This window comes from Micromys minutus (genome assembly GCF_963924665.1).
Source record: "Micromys minutus genome assembly, chromosome: 28".
NCBI classification, from domain to species: Eukaryota; Metazoa; Chordata; class Mammalia; order Rodentia; family Muridae; genus Micromys; species Micromys minutus.
Window position 1 is genome coordinate 6,314,896 of NC_137963.1, and position 6,399 is coordinate 6,321,294.

The 6,399-nt window shown below is 38.1% G+C and overlaps 1 pseudogene across 1 annotated transcript; it reads left to right on the forward strand.

The window, feature by feature from the left end:
- Positions 1-752: 752 nt before the first annotated feature.
- Positions 753-1,942, forward strand: LOC308438680 (DNA-directed RNA polymerase II subunit GRINL1A-like; annotated as a pseudogene). Its single transcript has one exon. The product of its transcript is annotated as a DNA-directed RNA polymerase II subunit GRINL1A-like (transcript).
- The last annotated feature ends 4,457 nt before the right edge of the window (positions 1,943-6,399 follow it).

Sequence of the window (6,399 nt, forward strand, 5' to 3'; positions counted from 1 at the left end):
CAACAGATTCTGGCAAGGACTTGGAGAAAGAGGAACACTCCTCCACTGTTGGTGGGGTCATAAGCTGGTACAACCACTCTGGAAATCAATCTGGCAGTTCCTCAAAAAGTTGGACATAATACTACCTGAAAACCCAGCTATACTACTCCTGGGCCTATACCCCGAGTTTGATCCAACATATAACAAGGACACATGCTCCACCCTGTTTGTAGCAGCCTTATTTATAATGGCCAGAAGCTGGAAAGAACCCAGCCAGACGTCCTTCAACAAAGTAATGGATACAGAAAATGTATTTACACAATGGAGCACTACTCAGCTACTAGAAACAATGACTTTATGAAATTCTTAGGCAAATGGATGGAGCTAGAGAATATCATCCTGAGTGAGGTAACCCAGCCACAAAAGAGCACACATGGTATGTACTCACTGACAAGCAGATACTAGCCCCAGAAAATAGCCATCCTTGTACTGTGTGCTCCTGAATGGAAACATCCTTTAAGTTTGGAATATGAAAGCAAACTATATTGTCTTTTCCACCAATGTATTAAGTAAAACAAACTGCATTTAAGAAAAACATAGAGCTGGATTGCCCCCTATTCCTGGCTCTATTGGTTTCCAGCTTCTCAATAGAGCTCCACTCGGCTAGAAGCCGTGTTCTTCTGGAAAAATGGGGACTTCTCCGGCATAGCTGTGGACCTGGCTGGGAACCCTGCTCGCAGTACCAGCCGCAGCCGCAGCTGCAGCCGTGCGCAATGTGCTCGCTGCCCCATGGCTTCGAACCCCCAGCTTCCGAGGACTTGGGGCGGCAGAGTTCGGCAGAGCTGCGGGAGAGGTTGACGTGCCAGGAGAGACTTTTGCGCAACGAAAAAAGTCCATTTGCAAATTGCCCGGCAAAGGTAAAAAGATCTCAGACTCAATTGCTAAAGGGAAAGCTGCCATTTCAGAACGGGAAGAGGTTAGAGGGAGAAGTGAACTGTTTTCCATCCTGTTAGTGTTAGACTGTAGGCTAAAGCAAAAAGCAACCACGAGAGTTGATCCCGCCATAGACAAGGCCCAGAATTCCGACCTGATGCTTGATACTTCATCATTAGTTCCTGAATGTTCCTCGGTAGACATTAAGTCATCTAAAACATCAGAAACACAGGGACCTGCACATCTCACTCACAAAGGCGATGAAGAGGCTTTGGAGGCTGGCTTCACACTGAACACCAGCCCAGCTGCCTATAGGAGAGCCCAGGCACCCTCATCTCAAGTTAGTGAATATCTGTCCTGGCACCTTGTTTCAAATCAAGTGGAAGAGATCTCCAGCGACATGGACAGTCTATCGATAAATTGCAGAAGATCACATTTGCAGACCAGAGTGAACCCTCATAAGAAAACACCAGCACTGAGAACTTTGCTGGACTGCAGAGTGAGACTCCCAAGAAGCCTCATTATACGGACGTGTTAGAAATGCTAGCCAGGAACCCAGTGCCCCCTCCTCATAAGTTTGAGACCAATGTGTTACCCACACAACAGACTGACTCACCAAGTCATTGTCAGAGGGGTCGGTCTCCTGCTTCCTCAGAAGAGCAGCATCTTGATGATGTCACAGCAGCGCGCCTCCTTCCACCCAGCAGCCTGCCTGCACCGCTGCTCTCCAGAAGAGTCGCTGGCCCTGCAGAAAGAGCAGATGCAGAATTACGAGGCGATGCAGCCAAAGCTCGCAGCACAGAGAACTAATATTAAAATGCAGAGCTCCAATCCAGAAGGGGAGTCTTCAGGGAGATACCGAGAAGTGGGGGACGAAGACGACGCCCAGCCCTCAGATGGATTGCTGAAGATGAGTGTTGGGAGATCCCGACAGCTACTGCTGAGTTCTCATCCCCTCATCGAACTTCCTAACAAGTCTCAAGACCAGTGTGAGACCTTGTTGAGGGACAACATTTTTAAAGTTACATAAAGGTAGCTACAAAGTTAGAATCCAGTTTGTCTTTCAGAAGATGTTCTTCACGTGCTTGCACAGTTTTTAATATTTGAACATTGTGTTTGGCCGTATTGAATTATAGTTTTACAGTATATTTCACGTTGGCCTGTTAGTGTGAGTAGAGCACACGTTTTCTTTAAGATAACTGCTTTTTCCTTATTCATACTCTTATCAGATAGCATTGCTTACACCCCTTCTGGTGAAACACTTTTTTATCCCAGGCACCTAAAGTGAATTAGGATGGCCTGGTTCCCTCGCTCAAGAAGTGAAGGGAGCCGTCTAAAGAATGGTACCCATGCTGCAGACATTTCCTGAGACGCTGGATGTGAATTACTGCGGAAGACATTCAGACATTACAACAGGTATGTCTGCTGTTCCTGTCTTCTGTTCCTGTCTTGAGGTGACTACTGTCTTCCTATGATGAGGATAAGAAGCACTATGACGTGGTGCTGGGTCGGGTAGGGTCTTCTGAGCTGGTGTGGGGAGCTGCTCCTGGTTTCCCTTGGCTTGAACTCATTGCTGTCTTGGATAATAGGTCCCTGTACAGGACACTCAGGTTTGGTAAGGAAACCGATGTGTTTCTAACAGTTACAGTCGAATTGTCAGTATATTGCCTTTTCCCTTTTTTAAACCCAAAGATGTGTTTGTAGGCTGCAGAAAGCTCAGTCATGTAAGTACACATTTGTGTTGTTTGAAGTGATTATATGATCGTTTTCAGCAAAGACAACACTGTTTTCAAAAAAGCCTTTGTCTATTATGTGGAACTTGAAAAGGAAAAATAAAATACCAATTAGAACATCCCCTCCCAAGATAGAAAAGAAAGAAAAAAAGAAAGAAAGAAAAACATAGAAGCTTCTTGGTAGATATTTAAAATGCCCCATGGTCTGCATATCTTGAAATTAAAATAAGTGCCTTTGCAGTCAGGTCTAAACACATATTAGGTATGAGCAACAGCAAATGCATTCAGAGGGTTGTATTTATAAATTTATGTGTGTGTGTGTAACAAAATTAACTAAGAATATAAGGGTCTAGGAATTTGAGAAGGGCTACACAAAAGAAGTGGGAAGAGAGGAATGGGACAATAGTGTATTTGAAAGAACAGAAAAATACGTCTGAAGGTTGTAGTTTTTGGTTAAAATTATATTCTGCATGTCAGCTGTGTTATTTTAAATCAGACAGATGCATAAGACTCTGAGGGGTCAAGCTTTAGCCACGCACAGTGAGATGGAGGGTTGTTTTGTGCTAGGAATAAAAACCCAGTGGTAGCTTCTCTGTGTGTGCTTGCTTGCTGGATTTTGTACAAATAATCTATCCTTCTGTAGAAGTAAAAATATTAGTATTGCTGAAATACTTCGGATTGTGTGGTCATTTTCTCTTTGATATCCTGGACCCATTTATGACAAGAGGTAGCAGTCCCTTCAGAAGTCACAGTGGGGCCCTGCTATTATCCTTACATTACCAAAGGAAAACTGGAGCCCAGAAATGTCACATGGTATGCCCTAGAGCTGGTGCATGAACCAGGACAAACTTTGATCCCAGGTTTATTTGGGTTCAAACCTCAGTATTAATTCCAGCTTCAGGGAGCGATTAGTCTGTATTGTATGATACATGCTTCCTGCATTTTCTCTTCTTTAATTACATTGTGGTGTCTGTGTTAGTTTCTTTATACTTCAATAACGAATTACCCCAAATGTGATTGCATCTCATTTTCTCCAACAGATAGATGTCATCTGCACTAAGTATAAACAGAGAAACCTCGGATTATACACCATCCATCAAATGCACCTAATGAATATCTGATAAAAATCCCACCTAAACACTAATAAATATGCTTCCCACATAACAGAATTCAGAAGCTTCTTAAAAAAAAAGACCACATGCTAAAATGCAAAACAACCTTTAAACATTACAAAAAGTTTGCATGTATCCGACATGATCAATATGCGATGGCACATAAACTGGACAGCAAATAAAACTCCAGTGAGTTTATATAACATTATAGGATTAAATAAAATTAATAATGAGTGATAAATGAGTCAAAAAAGAAATCAAGAAGAAATAAAATTATTCTTAAAACTAAGTAAAAATGAAACTACAACACAACCAAAGGCTTTCAGACACATTAAAAGCTCTAATAGGAAAGTTCATAGACTTAAGTACTCACAAAAAAATCAGAAAGACAATGAATAAATGACTTAATGATGCAACTCAACAATTTGAGAAAAAAGAAGAAATAGAATGAAAACTTATTAGTTGATAAGATACTAACCAAGATCAAACCAAATTAAGTTTAACCAAGATCAACAACCCAAGAAAACCCATAGAAATTGAGGAGATGGAAAGATCTCACTAAGAAAAAAACAGGCCCAAATGTATTCAGACCTGAATTATATTAGCCTTTCAAAGAAGATCTACAACCAAATACACATTAAAACAAATTTTAAAAATAGAACTATAAATATCACTCTGATACTCATTCATGAACCCTGTATTACTCTAATATCCAAACTCATAAAAGACACAAAAATAAACCTATATACCAATATTTCTTACGAACATACATGCAAAATTCTCAATAAAGCATTAGAAAGCTGAACAGTGGTGCACACAAAGACCATATGTCAACATCAAGTAGGCCGTAGTCTATTAATGCAAGGATGCTTTAACACACAAAGGTCAATGAATGTAACGAGTCATATGAATGATTTTAAAGACAAACATCACATGATCCCCCAATAGATTCAAACAAATCATTTGACAAAAAAAATCTAACTTCAATTCATGATAAAAGTCCTAGATAAAATAGGACTAAAAGAAACATTTCTCAACATAATAAAAGATATATACATCAAGCTCACAACTAATATTATATGTTAAATAGAGAAAAGCCTAAAGCAATCCCATTAGTATCAGAAAAGGGTTGTGTTGCTATCCACCCTGCTTTTTAATATCTTGCTCAAAACACTAGCTGAAGCAATAAGGCAAGGGATGAATATTAAAATAACTAAAAATTTCAAAAAACTCAAATATTCCTATTTGAAGATAATATGATCTTATATATGACAAATGTCAAGACACTCTACCAATAAACTCTAGAAATACTCAACAGGGAATGACTGGGTACAAAATCAACTTACAAAAATGAGTAGTATTTTTATACAGAAATAATAAATAAAACAAGAAAGACATTATGGATACATTCCAGCTTATAATTGTATCAGAAAAATGAAATATAGAGAGAAATAAAATGAACAAAGGAGATGAGAGACCTCTACAAGAAAAAAAAATGTTAAAATTTCTGAACAAAAAGGTTAACAAATTATAATGGAAAATGTAAAGACAGCTTTGTATATGGATTGACAGAATGAACATTGTGAAAAAAATTATACACTAAAAGCTATTAACAAATAAAATACAATCCCAATAAAAATTGGCATGTCACTCTTTACCGATATAGAAAGAAGTATTCAAACAGCCTAATAGCCAAAACAATTCCTAGACTCCAAGGTATAGTTAGCAATATAAAACAATATCATACTTCCAGAATCACAGATATATTGATCAATGCAATAAATTATGAGAAACAAAAAAGGATACATTAGCTACAGTAATCTGATATTTGAAGAAAATGCCAAAAACATACACTAGAAAAAAAAAATACAGGATCTTCAACAAATGTGGTTGAGAAAACAGGATGTTCAGACAAAAAAGAAGAAAGCTAGACCAATATTTATCACTGTGCATAAAAATTAGTTCTATGATTTGAGACCTCAGTTTCAAGTCCTAAATGCAAAAACTGCTAGAAGAAAACATGCAGTACTACTGTTCAAATTACAGCTTTAAGAAACAACTTGTTGAGTGAGCAAGAAAAAGATTCATATAAAAACCGGATCTAAATAGAAAGTTTCTAATAGAAAAAGTAAAAATTACTAAAATATACATTACCCTTGGGGAAATACAAATTAGAACAACTTTGAGATTTCATCTCACTGCAGACAGAATCAATAAAATCAATAACAAATTCTGGAGAAGATATGGACAAAGAAAAGCTCTCATTTATTGTTTTGGAGAATGCAAACTGGTTTATCTCTTCTGCAAATCTGTATACAGAGTTTTCAAAAAACAAAAATAAATCTACTACATGATCCAGCTATACAGTTCCTGGCCATTTTCCAAAAAGGGTTCAACACCCTATTTATAGACACTTGCTCAACAGTGTTCTTTCCTGGTCTGCTCATACTAGTTAGACATTTGGAAACAGCTAAATGTCCTCCAGCAAATGAATGGATATGGAATATGTTATACCTTCTGCAGCATGGTAGGCTATCAGATATAAAGAAAATGAAAACATGGAAATTGCATGCGAATAGATGGATCCAGAAAAAAATATATGGAGGGAGGTAATCTAGACCAAGAAAGACTAATGTCACATG